The sequence below is a fragment of the Humulus lupulus genome, chromosome 7, assembly GCF_963169125.1.
Source record: "Humulus lupulus chromosome 7, drHumLupu1.1, whole genome shotgun sequence".
NCBI classification, from domain to species: domain Eukaryota; kingdom Viridiplantae; phylum Streptophyta; class Magnoliopsida; order Rosales; family Cannabaceae; genus Humulus; species Humulus lupulus.
Genome location: NC_084799.1, coordinates 37,669,211 through 37,685,275, shown reverse-complemented (window position 1 = coordinate 37,685,275; position 16,065 = coordinate 37,669,211). Strand labels below are relative to the sequence as shown.

General features: G+C 37.7%; 1 long non-coding RNA gene and 1 other non-coding gene across 2 annotated transcripts; one reads left to right on the top strand and one right to left on the bottom strand.

The window, feature by feature from the left end:
* The first annotated feature begins 2,106 nt into the window (after positions 1-2,106).
* Positions 2,107-8,034, top strand: LOC133791174 (uncharacterized). Its single transcript, XR_009874134.1, has 3 exons — positions 2,107-4,906; positions 7,001-7,120; positions 7,928-8,034. It is a non-coding gene; the product is annotated as an uncharacterized LOC133791174 (long non-coding RNA).
* Positions 8,035-10,200: 2,166 nt separating this feature from the next.
* On the bottom strand, positions 10,201-10,307 carry LOC133793263 (small nucleolar RNA R71). The gene has a single exon (XR_009874716.1). It is a non-coding gene; the product is annotated as a small nucleolar RNA R71 (small nucleolar RNA).
* Between the last annotated feature and the right edge of the window lie 5,758 nt (positions 10,308-16,065).

Genomic DNA, 16,065 nt, shown 5'->3' with positions numbered 1-16,065 from the left:
GGCCATTTTGAATAAGGCTAGGTGTATGTTGATACAATCTGGTTTACCTCACGGTTTTTGGGGAGAGGCAGTAATGATATCTTCCTATTTAATAAATAGATGTCCTTCAAGTGTATTTGAGTTCAAAACCCCAGAGGAAAGATGGTCAGGTAAACCACTTGATTTTTCTAACGTAAAAGTATTTGGTTGTGCACCCTATGTACAACAAAGCATTGGAAAATTTGAACCTAGAGCTATTAAAGGAGTTTTTCTAGGATATCCCGAGGGTGTCAAGGGATAGAGAATTTGTGTAACGCCCTGATTACCCCAGAACAGTTACGGTGAACCAGAAATTTGACCCATTGCCTGAGTCCTTTGGTTAAAAACATGATCTAAGTGTTATTAACATGTTAAGGTGAAAACCAGTAAAAAAAAAGAAAGGATACGTTTTATTGATACATAAAACTGTTCATGGGCCCACAAGAACATTTACAAGTTATTTACAACACAAAAATGTCATTACTGTTCCAAAATTTCAAACCCCGCCGACCTAAGCGGCAAAAGCAGGGTAGACCCCCTAGTTCCTCTGAGAACTCCTTGGCCATGGTGGTCAAGCGGCCGCATATGTACACATCACCACCTAAGCTCTCTACTCAAGGCTAGGTGAGCTTTTCTTTCCCTTTACCTGCACCACATATCACCCATGAGCCAAGGCCCAGCAAGAAAACACAACATTATATGTAAACATCATCAAATGATTATCATTATAATCACACTGAGCTCAAAGCTTTCAAACAAATGAGTGAATATCACTTGAGGTTCTGATAAACCATACTGAGTGACTGACAAGCAAATCACTAAATCAAGTGGAAGAGTGGCTGGTAGGTATGCCACTAGCCTTCAACAGGTTCTGGTAAACCATATTGAGTGACTGCCAAGCAAGTCACTAATTCAAGTGGAAGAGTGGCTGCTAGGTAAGCCACTAGCCTTCAAGTGCTTATATTATTCCTCGACTTTGAGGCCGGTCCGGCATTAATGCTCTTTGAGTCATTCAATGCTGAAAGTCGATTAGATCTAATCTTTATTGGCTTGCGTTAAACACGCTAAGACCGTTCTGACTAATGAGTCAGCGCAACGTGACCAGTGCCCAGTACCACTGCCGAACCTGACTAATAAGTCACAGCTTCACAGTTGATACTAGCACCTTTGCCAAATCTGACTAATGAGTCAGTACCATGCACAAGTGAGCAACATTTGCTAAGTATTCCACAATCAATTCATGTCCACATTTATACAACCAACATGCCTCATGAATAACCATGCATGTTACACTTGGGGTGCAGTTTTCTTCCACTGTTTTCTTACCTCTGATTCGAGCTAGAATGAACAAAAGAACGACCCTTGAGAACGGTTTACCTTTTAGTCCTTTAGCGGTTACCTAATCATAACACATTATAGGATACCATCAATAACATGATAATCAAGGGTTCAAAAACCAAGATTTAGCCTCCAAGACATCAATCCTCACTAATCCGGGTAGTAGGAGTGATCCTGAGGCCTAAAACCATGATTCCGGAATCAAAACATGCAAATGGGCTCAACCCTGCACCTGAGCTGCGGCCCTGGAACCTTGTGCCGCGGCCCCCAGAAATTCCAGAGGCAAGCGCTGCGGCGCCCAACCCAAGGGCCACGGCGCCCAGTGCAAACAGAATCCCTTCTTCTTCCTCGAGCAAGGGCCGCGACGCCCAAGAACAGAGCCGCGGCCCCTACACCTGGGCCATTCTCAAACGGGTTTTCAACATCTCAAAACCTCCAAAATCAACCCTAAACCTTCCCCAATCATCAAAATAAGGTTCCCAAGCTTCCCCAATCATCAAAACCCTCAAAACCCAAGGTTCAAACAAATAAAAAACTCAACAATTCACAAAGTCAATTCAAAGCTTAGAAACTCGGAAAAATTCAAAACTTAAACTTCGATTACCTTCGATTGGGTTGTTTTCTGTCGAATCCTTCGGTCAAGAAGCTTCTAATCTTTCCTAGGATCGCTATGCCTCGATCCTCACTTGATTCCGACTCCTAGAACTCAAGATTTCTTCAAATATGCTTAAACGGTAAAACGGACTTTGAAAAGGGAGAACGAGAGGTTTTCTATCGTAGGTTCTTATCTGACAGCTACTTCAAGCTTAAGTAACCTCAAATAAAACCTAGTGCTCGGGGTCCTGAAAACATCTCCGGGGACATTATAGTCAAAACTTCCAGAATTTCACCCTGATCTCAAATATTCCCAATTTATCATCAAATAAACATTTCCATTACCCCAAAATTGACTCCGTTATGACAAAACCGCTAATCCACTAAAAATGATCGTCTCATGCCAACTAGCTCGAATATATCTCCATAATAATGGAATCTCATTCACAAATCACATCATGCACCCAAATACACAAATTACCCTCAATGGGCCGAATTGTCAAAACAACATAATATATCAAATGTGGACCCACATGCATGCATATATCATCATATCATAATATAATTCACATAAACATGCATATATTTATTTAATGGCGTAATTAAACAATTACGGCCCTCCCGGCCAATTAAACCGCCACTAAACCACATCAAAGAATTCGAGGCATTACAATTTGGCTGAAAAATAAGGGTGGATATAAAACTATTATAAGCAGGATGTAATTTTTTAATAAAATATATTTCCTTGTTTATCTAACAATAGCCTTGCAGGTACACAATATAGAACTAACTCTGTAGGAACTATAAGCTTAAATCCTGGAATTTCAGATCAAATAGAAGAACAAGAACATGACATTAATCAGGTGGAACCAACTATTCCTCAACTTGAACCAAATCTAGTTCAGGTGGAACCTATTGATGAGGAAACACAAAGTATTGAGCAATCAGAAGAACCACAACAAAATGAAAATCTGATAGACTATCAGTTGACCCGAGACAGAGAAAAGAGGGTTCCTAAACCAAACTTGAAATATAGGTTCAACATATGGAATGAAGATCTAGTCTATGCTTTTATGAGTAACCTAGAAGTTTACACTGAAGAACAACAGAGCTATGAAGAAGCTGTAAAGGGAAAGAAGTTAGAGAATTGGATACAAGCCATGAAGGATGAGATGAAATCTCTTTAAAAAAAACAGACTTGGAAATTGGTACCTAAGCCTAAGGGAAATAATATTATAGCTTACAAATGGTTGTACAGACTAAAAGAAGGAAGGACCAATGGTGAACCTATAAGCTACAAGGCTAGATTGGTTGATAAAGGTTTTACAAAGAAAGAAGGAATAGATTTTACGGAAATTTTCTCACTACTAGTAAAATACAAGACTATCATAATTATCCTATCTCTAGCTACGCAATTCAACATTGAAATTGATTAGATGGATGTAACACCTGTTTTTCTACATGGGAAATTAGAAGAAGACATCTACATGCACCATGTTGACCCTGATTTTGGTCAACAACACAGAGTCTAGGAAACGACAAGAAAATGATATAGAACTTGAAAATAATCTAATGGAAAGATAAAGAACGCAGGGATTTATAGTGGTTCGGTCCCAGCGATTGGTAATGACCTACGTCCACTTGATACTATTATTAATATTGAGCTCCCAAGGTGTGATCAAAGAACTAGGATTCCTGAGTTTCACAAATCTTCGAAGAAGAAAACAATACAACGATGGATAATAGTAATATAATTCTCTAAGCAAAAAAAAAGATCGATCCTCTTCCTTGAGCTATCTCTTGTGTATTTATAGGCTCAGAAAGAGTTACATGAATTAGGAAATAATATCTATCCTTAATGATCGGATCTGCAGGTCATAATGAAGAGATATTCTCGGATATCATCACAACTGTACGGATCTTTACATAAATGAGCGAATATACGACCAGGCTGGTCGTATATAGAACTTGATCTCTTCGTGCGGAAATAATGCTGGTTGATAGGCGAGTCGTATCTCTGCTACGTGTTCGCCACGTGTCGAAAATCCTTGCCATGTCATCAGCAACTGATTTATGAATAAACACACCAACCTAAGAGTTTTGAGGTCAAAAGGAAGGAAGACTATGTCTATAAACTGATTAAGTCCTTGTATGGACTTAAATAGCCTCCTAGGTAATGGAACAAGAAATTTGATGCCTTTATGATGAAGCTGGGATTCACTAGAAGTTATTATGACACTTGCCTATACTCCAAAGGAACTAAGGTGCATGGGGTTATCTACTTACTATTGTATGTAGATGGCAAGTTGATTATTAGCAAAGAAAGGTCTCGGATAGATGTGATAAAAGGATTACTCAAGACAGAATTCAAGATGAAGGACCTAGGTACAACTATAAAGATACTAGGGATTACTATAAGGAGGGACAAAAGCAATGGAAGGCTATGCATGACTCAAGATGACTATATTCACAAGATAATTGAAAAAATTTCAATGAAGGGAGCTAAACCTGCTTCACAAGATATCACAAACCAGTATACCTTATCCAAGGAACAGTGCCCTAAGACCAAGACAAAAGAGGAAGAAATGAGTAAGATATATAATGTTGTGGGTTCTATAATGTACCTAATGGTTTGTACAAGACCAGACCTTGCCTATGCAATCAACATTCTCATTAATTACATGTCTAACCCTGGGAAAACTCACTGGCTAGCTATGAAGTGGTTATTTAGATACCAAATTGGATCTAACAAGGTAGGGTTAGTCTACAAAAAGCAACAAGCAAGCACTACTATAGAGAGGGTACCGTGATGCTGACTATGCATACTTATTTTATGCAGTTTTAAGTGGTTTATATTATGAAGAAATATTGTGGCAGGCATGGAGGCTCTTTCTCTTTGAATGCTTTTGAACTTGTCCTGCGGCAACTTAAAAAATCAGCACCTAAGCTACATCGTGTAAGCTATCTTGCTAAATATCTCAATGCATTTGTTTATAATTTTTGTGTTAATTGCTAATTTATCTCAATGATAATTATATTACTTTAGTGGAGTTTGAATATCTTAGATATTCATCCATAGTGAAGTAGGTTCTGAGAATTCTGTGTGTTGCGGTGATAACGGAAGATTGAGAACTTGCATGTCTTAGTGAAGTAGTTTCTGAGAATTTTGTGTGATGTGGTGATATATGGATGAAAACCTGTGTGTTGTTTGATTTGTTTGACATGTTGGTGTTGAATGTGACAGATGGCTAGGCTAGTAAATTAAGGGATATGCTGTCCGATTTTCTATAGATTGTGACATGTTGGCTTTTATCTTTTTCATCTATGTTCAGTGCAAGATATGTATTTTACTATGTTTTAATTTTCATGTAATGTGTTATTTTGTAACGTATTTTTGTTGTTGTTAAATTTTCATGTAGTATATTTCTGTTAATTGATGTTGTGCTTTGCTTAGTCAGATTATATTGTGTGATTATATCATTATAGCAATTTATGTATGTTCTACAATTTTCTTGCATAGTACATGTTTGATGAAAGTCCCAAGTTTTATCCTATAATCTCAATATTAGGTTCTAAAATCTAAAGGTTTGAGACACCTTTAAGCATGCTTTATATAGTCTATCGAAATGTTATATATTACATATAATTAAGGTCACCTCTCTACTTGGCAGACATTTATATAAACATTACTTGAATATAAAATAGACTATGTAACCACCATCATTTGTGTGGGGTCCAATGTTGTAGAAACGGATATTCTAACACGTTTGCCCATCTTTTTCTTCCTTTTGTGTTTAAGATGTTTCGTCCAAATTACTTAAAAGTTATTTTTGCATCATACAATTAACAGTTGAAAATATAGTTCTTTTTAAGATCAGCTACCATATGATTGATAAAACTCTTCAATTAGATATTTTGATGTTTTTAGTATATATTATGTATGAATTTGAAGTTTAAGAGTTTCTGAGTATATATAAATGAGAGCTCTTGTTTATAACGAATGTTTTCCAGCTGAGAAAACGCTTCTAAAATCTATGGGGTTTTGTTTTGTTTTTAAATTGAACACACACATATATATATAAATTAATATCAAACACTTTGTGGCATAGTAAAATAGGGACATTTGGCAATTTGAACACTTTCTTGCTTTGCAACTTAGTTATAAAAGATGTATAACTTACTTTAATTGAATTGAATTAAGAGTTAGATTGAGTTAAAACTATCATGCTACAGTCATTAGTGGAATGGGTAGATTGTTAGCACGGGTAAGTTTGGTTGTTAGAACATTATATAAATGTGGGGAAGGGTGGGGTGAGAAAAGGGGTACGAAATGTGCAGTGAATTGTGGTGAGCTTTATATGTGTGTATTTCTTTCAATTTCAGCAATAATATTCCATATTTTAGGCTAATGTTATTTGTTTGGTGTTTCTCTATATTTGGTTCCTATCATATACCCTCAAAAATATTCCAGACAGAAGTTTTATTTGATAATCCTACATCATCAACATTCTCACTAGATCTATTGAGTCATATTTTTTTTAACGAAAGCTAAAATAGAATGTCAATATTTTTCTCCTTCTTTAAATTAAGGAATCGGGGTGGGACTGCCATATCCCAAATTCAATCACCTGCCTCTGACTATATGTATGTATATTTGATACCATAGCTAGGCTTTGAGCTTATATAATAATCTATATACAGTTGTGATCATTCTTAACTGTGATCAACTGATGTGATAACACTTTCAAACAAGAGTCTCATTAAAATTGATATTGTTTTTATGAATTGAAGCAAATGCTTAGATTGGGATATTAGAAACCTGTTAAGGTTTGACATGACATAACAGTGTTACTGAGTGTGGTTATGTATAGTTCAGAATTTTACCATATACAATATCTTTTTTTTTATTTAATTAATGCATGTAATTTTACTGATTTTTCCCATAGTTAAAATGCTGGGTTGTAAATTCTTTTCAAATGGTTGGCTCATTTTATTGATTTTTTTTTCTTGTCAATCTTACGCTCAAACTTTTTCCTTTTTCTTTTGGCAGCTACAAGACAATTTGAAATCTTCTTAAGGAGAAGTGAAAGTGAAGTTTCAACTCACTAAAGATACACTTGATGCTATGTTGAGGTCAATTACTTACATTAATGATCATCTCTCTGGAATGGTAAGCTAAGCTGGATGTTTTTCATTGACAATATTAGCTTTGATACTAGTTAGTAGTTTGGATTCTTTCTTTTGATAAACAAATGTATACATTCTTTCTTTGTTGCATTATAACTTTAAATTGACATTCATATGAAGTGTATTTTGCTTATACTTTAATGGCTTTATACTTGTGTTTCACTACTGGTTTTTGGTGTAATTTGTGACTTGATTTTGTTGTATTTTGTGACTGGATTTTGATGTGTTTATGGTCTATTTTGCTGCTTCTTTAATGGCTACTACTTGTATTTTGCTACTAGTTTTTGGTATATTTCTTGACTGGATTTTGGTGCATTTTGCAACCAGTTTGAATGGATTAATATGATAGATTTATGGTCTATTTTGTTAACTAAGTTGAATGGATTAATATGGTAGATTTATGGTCTATTTTGTTGCTGATTTTGGTGTAGTTTGCTACTGTTTTGAAATACCTCTATGTATTGGATGAATAACATTTTATGAAATAGTACTATCAACAAGAAATTGTTTACTGCTTGACTATATAAATACCTATATTGATAGTTTAATTCTCGAATCTATTACATATATATATAATTGTTGTGTGTGTCTACTTATTTATAAGTTTGAATTATTATATAGATCTCCAAATTAATTGGATATACATTATCCGTAGATCTAGAGATGTACACTAATCAATTATGTGTGGACCTCTCTTGTTTTTTTATTTCTAGCGGTCAACATTTTAATAACTTTTTATTTCCAGTGGATAAACTTTTTATTAATAAAAGAACATTTTTATAATGTGCAGGTCTATATTGAGATGCATTTCTTTGGCGCAATACTAGACAACATTGATAGTTGAAGTTTTAGAATAAAAAATACATTTCACTAACATTGTATACATTTCTTGTTTAATATTTGTGTTATGGTCATTTTAGGTTTGTTTTAGAGATCGTTTTAGGTTGTGTTTTTAGTTATTTAGGATTGTTTAGTGCAGATTTATGCTTGTTTTCTTCTTGTTTCAGGTTTTAATGGTCAATTGCATAATATGGAGTGAAATGAGAAGAAACATGTTAAATATGATTAATAAGATGAATTTCGTGTTGATTGTGGAGTTTCAAGACATTATGTGTGGAAAATACTACATTGAAGATGCTCAACACACGTCGTTTATGCTCTATAACGCAAGTCTAAGACTTTAAGCCGCATTTTTACAAGGATTTATTCACTTTCTGGAAACATGTCTAGAAATAGAAGTTGTAGATATTTCTCTTAGATTTCCACAGCTTTTTGAATCAGTCAATTCGGAGTTATATTGAAGGAGTTATGATCAAAATACAATGAGCTGACGCTGCAGGCTGTTCAAAACGAGTCAGTTTTATTCTGTGCAAAGTAGCGCCCCAGCGCCACAAACCAGCGCCCCAGCGCTGCCGAGAAACAGAGAGCATATTTTGACACGGGTTACAGCGCCTAGGCGCTACGTTTCAGCGCCCCAGCGCTAGGGTTCGTACGGAAACACAATTTAGGGGGATTTTCAAGGGTAATCTTGTCTTTTCATGCAAAAATGAATTAGGGTCTATAAAAGCTTCTTTAATGACGTTTTTAGAGAGGGAGATCAGATTAAGCAAGGAGGCTAGAGAAGAAACAAAAACCTAGAGTTCTTTTCTTTATCTTTTGATTTTGATTATGTTAAATTCTACGTTTATGTTTGATTTAGTCATGTTCATGAACTAAATTTCTGTTTAGGTTTTCTAATTGACTCTCTTGAAACTCTATTATGATTTAATGCATTTACATATTTCTTCTTCATCTGAAATCTATTTAGTTTGTGTTCATTGTGTATGTGATTGATTGATCAACTTTTACATACGATTTATGAATTTGAATCAAAATCTGAAAAGTGAGATTTGAATATGCTAAAATTGAATAGACATAGATTTCAATTTAGAACGAGAGTATCAAATTGGTTTATGTGATTTATGGCTGTATTCATTGCTTCCTATTGTTTGAATTGACCATAGAAATATAGGGAATTCACATTAGGTCGAGTTTTCTATCTCTTAACTCGAATAGTTAACACTTTTGCATGCCTATCATTTCAGTGAGAAGAGTTTCAGTAGTAATTGCATTAAAGATTAATAGAGTGGATAGTAGAGAAGATTAGGATTCCTAATTATTTTACGATGAATTTAATCCTTGAGTTCTTGTTATTATTTGATTTCTGCAATTTTTATTTAATTCTGTTTTCTTGTTTTAAAAATTCACAAATCTAATTTTCATTAGTCAAATAGAAACCAAAAATTAATTATTTGGTAATTGATAAATCAGTCTCTGTGGGAACGATACCGGTCTTACCGGAATAAACTGCAAAAGCGATTACGTATACTTGCGTAGCCTTAAAATATCGCAACAAGTTTTTGGCGCCGTTGCCGGGGAATTGATATTCTATTAATATCAAAATAGTTAATTTTTATTCTAATTTGGCTGTTTTTATTATTTGAACTAATCCAAGTTGTCGCATTCTGTTTTAATAGGTGAATCTTTTGTATGCGACGTGAAGGATCTGCAAATCTTGTTCCTGTTAATCCTGAAATCGAAAGATCTTGCAGACAAAACAGAATGAAAAAGAGGTTGGAAGTATCAATGGCTGCCAACCAAAGAGACGGGGTTAACAACAATGATGGTCAGAATCATATCGCTCAGGACCAAAATGTGCGAGCATTAAGAGATTATGTGCTCCCTGCTGTCACAGGAGTGCACTCGTGCATTAGGCCGCCGACTATTACTGCCAATAACTTTGAGATTAAGCCGGCGATGATACAAATGGTCCAGACTTCTGTTCAGTTTGGTGGTCTCCCCAATGAGGATCCTAACTTGCACATAGTGAATTTCCTTGAGCTATGTGCAACGTTTAAGTTTAATGGGGTGAGCGATGATGCAATAAGGCTGAGATTGTTCCCTTTTTCACTAAGGGACAGGGCAAAAAGTTGGCTTATTTCTCTACAGGCCAACTCAATCAACACATGGGAGGAACTAGCTCAGAAGTTTCTCTCAAAGTTCTTTCCTCCTGCAAAAGCTGCGAAGTTGAGGGGAGAAATCAATAACTTCTATCAGAATGAGGGAGAGTCATTGTACGATGCATGGGAAAGATTCAAAGACCTGCTCAGAAAATGCCCTCATCATGGTATAGAGAAGTGGATGTTAGTCCACAATTTTTACAATGGGCTTTGCGGTACTACTCGCACTATAATAGATGCAGCAGCAGGTGGTGCTTTCATGAGTAAAGGGGCTGATGAGGCATATGAATTGTTAGAGGAGATGGCTATGAACAACTATCAGTGGCCTGCCGAACGAGACACTTCACAGAGAAAAGTAGCCGGGGTACATGAATTAGATGCTATAACTGCTTTAACTGCTCAGGTTGCTTCATTGACAAAGCAGTTGCAACAAAACAAGATCTCAGCTCAAGCCCAGGCTATACAGATGCAATCAGGGTGTGAAATATGTGGAGGGCCTCATTTATATGAACAGTGTACAGCGGCCAACATGTGTGGTAATATGCCAGTTAATCAGGCTCAGGTACAGGCAGTTGGTAATTTTCAGAGGCCTTATCAGAATCCGTTCTCCAATACTTATAATCCTGGGTGGAGAAATCACCCAAATTTCTCATGGAGAAATAATCAGGGCCAACAGTCACAGTTTCAAGGGCCATACCAGCAGCACATGCCGCAACAGCCTATGAATCAAGCCTCATCATCACACCAGCCTAGACCGCAAGATCAACCAGAAAAGACTAATGAGTTGCAAGCAGCCTTGCTGACCCTCACTAATACTCAGACTCAATTCATGACTGAGACCAGATCCTCTATTCGAAACCTTGAGACACAAGTGGGTCAGTTAGCCAACTTGCTTAATAACAGACCGCAAGGGAATTTGCCTAGTAATACCGTGGTAAATCCTAAAGAGAACTGTCAAGCAATTTCGTTGAGGAATGGTAAGCAAGTGGAGCAGCCCAGTGTACAAAAGTCAGTGGTTCGGAATGAAGAGTTGGGTGAGAAATCAGATAATAAAGCGAATGGGGTTACTGAAGACCACCAGGGTTCAAACAAGTGTCCTCCCGTTGTTGATAGTCAGCCAGTTCAAGTTCCATACCCTCAGAGGCTTAGGAAAACTACACTTGATAAACAGTTTTCTAAGTTTTTAGAGGTATTCAAAAAGCTGCACATCAATATTCCCTTTGCTGAGGCATTAGAGCAGATGCCTAGTTATGTCAAATTTATGAAAGAGATTCTGTCAAAGAAAAGAAAGATGGAGGAGTATGAGACGGTGGCGCTCACTGAAGAGTGCAGTGCGATATTGCAGAGGAAGTTGCCCCAAAAGTTGAGAGATCCGGGGAGCTTTACTATACCGTGTACAATTGGGAAGTTTGAATGTAAGCATGCTTTGTGTGATTTGGGGTCGAGTATAAATCTGATGCCTTTGTCTGTATTCAGAAGACTTGGTTTGGGGGAGGCAAGACCGACAACTGTCACTCTACAGTTAGCAGATCGATCGGTAAAACATCCACGGGGAATTATTGAAGATGTTCTTGTGAAGGTGGATAAATTCATTTTTCTGGCAGATTTCATAGTTCTGGATATGGATGTACCAATCATTCTGGGCAGGCCATTTTTAGCTACTGGGCAGGCTTTGATTGATGTTCAGAAAGGTGAGCTGACACTGCGAGTTCAGGGCGAAGAAGTGGTATTCAACGTGTTTAAAGCCTTAAAGTTTGCAAATGTCAATGACAACTGTTTCAGAGTTGACCTGGTAGAGAAAGCGGTGGCTGAAATTAATCTTACAGAGGATTCACTTCAGAAGAGCTTGACAATTGGGGATATAGATGCTGAGTCAGACAGTGAGGTCCAAGAGTGTGTACAGTGGTTGAATTCTAAAGGGCCAATTTATAACCGAAAATATGAAGATTTGGGCCAAGGACCTGAGAGACCATTACCATCAGTTCAGAGACCTCCAGAGTTGGAATTGAAATCATTGCCAGCACATCTTCGATATGCTTTCCTGGGTGAGAAGGAGACTTTACCAGTTATTGTGTCTTCTTCTCTTTCTAATGAGGAGATGGAAAAATTATTAAGGGTGCTGAGAACCCATAAGTTGGCAATTGGATGGACATTAGCAGATATTCAGGGGATAAGTCCATCCACAGTTATGCACAAGATCCTGATGGAAGATGACAGTAAGCCCTCTATTGAAGCACAACGTCGATTGAATCCAGCAATGAAAGAGGTGGTAAGGAAGGAGATCTTGAAGTGGTTAGATGCTGGGGTGATCTATCCTATTTCAGACAGTAGTTGGGTGAGTCCAGTTCAGGTAGTCCCTAAGAAAGGAGGGATTACAGTGGTGAAAAACGACAATAACGAACTTATCCCGACACGTACCGTAACTGGTTGGAGGATTTGTATAGATTATCGTAAATTGAATAAAGCAACCAGAAAAGATCACTTTCCACTGCCGTTCCTTGATCAGATGTTAGATAGATTGGCTGGACATCAGTATTACTGCTTTCTAGATGGCTATTCAGGGTACCATCAAATAGCCATTGCTCCTGAGGATCAAGAAAAGACGACCTTCACCTGCCCATATGGTACTTTTGCATTCTGTCGTATGCCGTTTGGTCTGTGCAATGCCCCTGCCACTTTTCAACGGTGTATGATGGCTATCTTCTCTGATATGGTGGAACGGAGTATTGAGATCTTTATGGATGATTTCTCTGTGATGGGGTCTTCTTTTGACAATTGTTTGATGAATTTGGAGGCTGTGCTGAGAAGATGTGAAGAGGCGAATCTAGTCTTGAATTGGGAAAAATGCCATTTCATGGTAAATGAAGGCATAGTACTTGGGCATAAGGTGTCTAAGAATGGTATTGAGGTTGATAGGGCTAAGATTGCTACTATTGAGAATTTGCCGCCTCCAGTTTCAGTTAAGGGAGTGAGAAGTTTCCTTGGTCATGCGGGGTTTTACAGAAGATTTATAAAGGACTTCTCCAGGATTTCTAAGCCACTCTCGGCATTGTTGATGAATGGGGTGCCATTTGAGTTTGATGAGAAGTGTCTTGAAGCTTTCAGGATACTAAAGCAGAAGTTGGTGTCGGCACCTATAGTAATTTCACCGGATTGGGACCAGCCGTTTGAGTTAATGTGCGACGCAAGTGATTTTGCAGTGGGTGCGGTTCTGGGGCAGCGTGTTGACAAAGTATTTCGGACTATTTATTATGCCAGCAGAACACTAAATGGCGCTCAGTTGAATTATGCCACCACTGAGAAGGAGCTTCTTGCCATTGTCTATGCATTCGACAAATTCAGGCCGTATTTGATGGGGAACAAAGTTATTGTGTATACTGATCATTCCGCAATCAGGCATCTTATTGCTAAGAAAGATGCTAAACCCAGACTTATTCGTTGGGTGCTTCTTTTACAAGAGTTTGATATGGAGGTTCGGGATAAGAAGGGTACAGAGAATTTGGTGGCGGATCACTTATCAAGACTCGAGTTGGGGGATAAGTCAGAACTTGCTGCAGGAGAGATTAATGAGAGTTTCCCAGATGAACAATTATTTGTAGTGGAGGATGATTTGGTGCCATGGTTTGCGGATTATGTGAATTATTTGGCAGCCAACGTAGTGCCACCGGAATTTGTTGGGCAGAGACTGAAAAAGTTTTATCATGATGTGAAGAACTACTACTGGGATGATCCTTTCTTATTTAAACAAGGTCCGGATTTGATTATCAGAAGATGTGTACCGGAAGGAGAAATGAAGGACATCTTGTTTCATTGCCATGCATCGCCGACTGGTGGACATTTTGGGGGAGCAAGGACTGCTGCAAAGGTCCTTGAATGTGGATTTTATTGGCCTACTCTGTATAAAGACAGCTATGACTATGTGAAACGGTGTGATCGTTGTCAAAGGGTAGGTAATATCTCAAGACGTCATGAAATGCCTCTCACTAATATATTGGAGGTTGAATTATTCGATGTTTGGGGTATTGACTTTATGGGACCCTACCCACCGTCGTTCGGTAATTTGTATATTTTATTGGCGGTGGATTATGTAAGTAAGTGGGTTGAAGCAGTTGCTACTTCAACTAATGATGCTCAGGTGGTAGTCAAGTTTTTGAAAAAGAATATTTTCTCTCGTTTTGGCACACCTCGAGCGATTATAAGTGATGAAGGGACTCATTTCGCCAATAAGATTTTTGATTCCTTAATGGAGAAATATGGAATTAAGCACAAGATGGCATTGGGATATCATCCGCAGTCAAATGGGCAAGCGGAAGTGTCAAATAGGGAGATTAAGCTGATTTTAGAGAAGACGGTGCAAGTTAATAGAAAGGATTGGTCGAATAAGCTTGATGATGCGTTATGGGCTTATCGGACAGCTTTTAAAACGCCAATTGGTACTTCTCCCTACCGTCTTGTATATGGTAAAGCTTGTCACTTGCCATTTGAATTGGAGCATAGGGCACAGTGGGCGTTAAAGAAGTTGAATTTCAATCCAGCCGCTTCGAAAGCATTAAGGCTAGCTCAACTGAATGAGTTAGATGAATTGCGTCATGATTCCTACGAGAATGCAAGAATCTACAAAGAGAAGACAAAGAAATGGCATGACAATAATATTGTCAATCGGACTTTTCAAGTGGGCGATAAGGTGCTGCTATTCAATTCCCGTCTCAAATTATTTCCGGGAAAATTAAAGTCTCGATGGTCGGGGCCATTCAATGTTACAAAAGTTTTTCCATATGGGGCTTTGGAGATTCAACAAGGTGATTCTTCGCCGTTTAAAGTTAATGGACAGCGGGTGAAGCATTACTATGGAGGAGAAATTGAGACGAAGGTCAATATTACTCTGGTGGATTCTTGAAGGAAAGGAATGCAGCGTCCGGCTAAATGACGTTAACGACAGCGCTTTTGAGAGGCACCTCATTATTTTGTAATTTATTTTCGTTTTCGTTTGACATTATTATTTTTAATTTCTTTTAGTTTAGTAGAACCGTGAAAAATGTGAAAAAAAAGTTGAAAAAAGTTGATTATTTGAACAGTGTTTAGGCGATATATCGCCTAAACCAGGCGATATATTGCCTGGACAACCGATTTGGAGAGGATTTTGGTTTTAAAGTTGGACATTTTTTCAGTCCCAGGAGATATATCGCCTATAAATGGCGATATATCGGCATCATTGAATGAGGAGGCGACATATCGGTGGTGCAAGTGGCGAAATATCGCCGTGGAAGTCAGAGACGCCGTTTTTCTATACTGTGTGTGGCGATATATCGCCACATATAGGCGATATATCGGCTAAAGCAATTTGGGATGCGCTATATCGGGGGTAATGGAGGCGAGGTATCGGCATGCAAGTCAGAGAGGACGTTTGTATATAGCTTGTGGCGATATATCGCCTGGTTGCGTTTTTTGAAAATAAAAAGAGTCACGTGGGGAGCACATGACCCATTTAGTTCAGTTTATATCAGCATAAACCCCAATTCGAGCCTCTTCCAGAACCGAAACACTCCCATTGTTCCTCTCTTCCAAATTTTCCTCTCTACAAACCCTCTTTCTCAAGCATCTTCATCAAGCATAAGGGGCCGATTAAAGCAGTGATTCCCACCGATTCTGTCATCATCTTCCCGTATTCAAGGTACATTGTTAAGTTTGGTGTGTTTGATGTTTTATTGAGAAATTTGAAGAACTTAAAGTTATTTTGGGTTTTGGACGAATTTTTGATATCTATTGCAAGATTGGCTTTTGTGTTCTGTTGTTATTATATTGGGAGCATATTCTATCCAGTTGGGGAAGATTGTGGGTTGTTTGAGTATTGTTGGCCAATCTTTCTTGATCGCACACTAGGTGTTTGATAAAATTCCTCAGTGAACGGTTTTGGACTATTTTGGATATT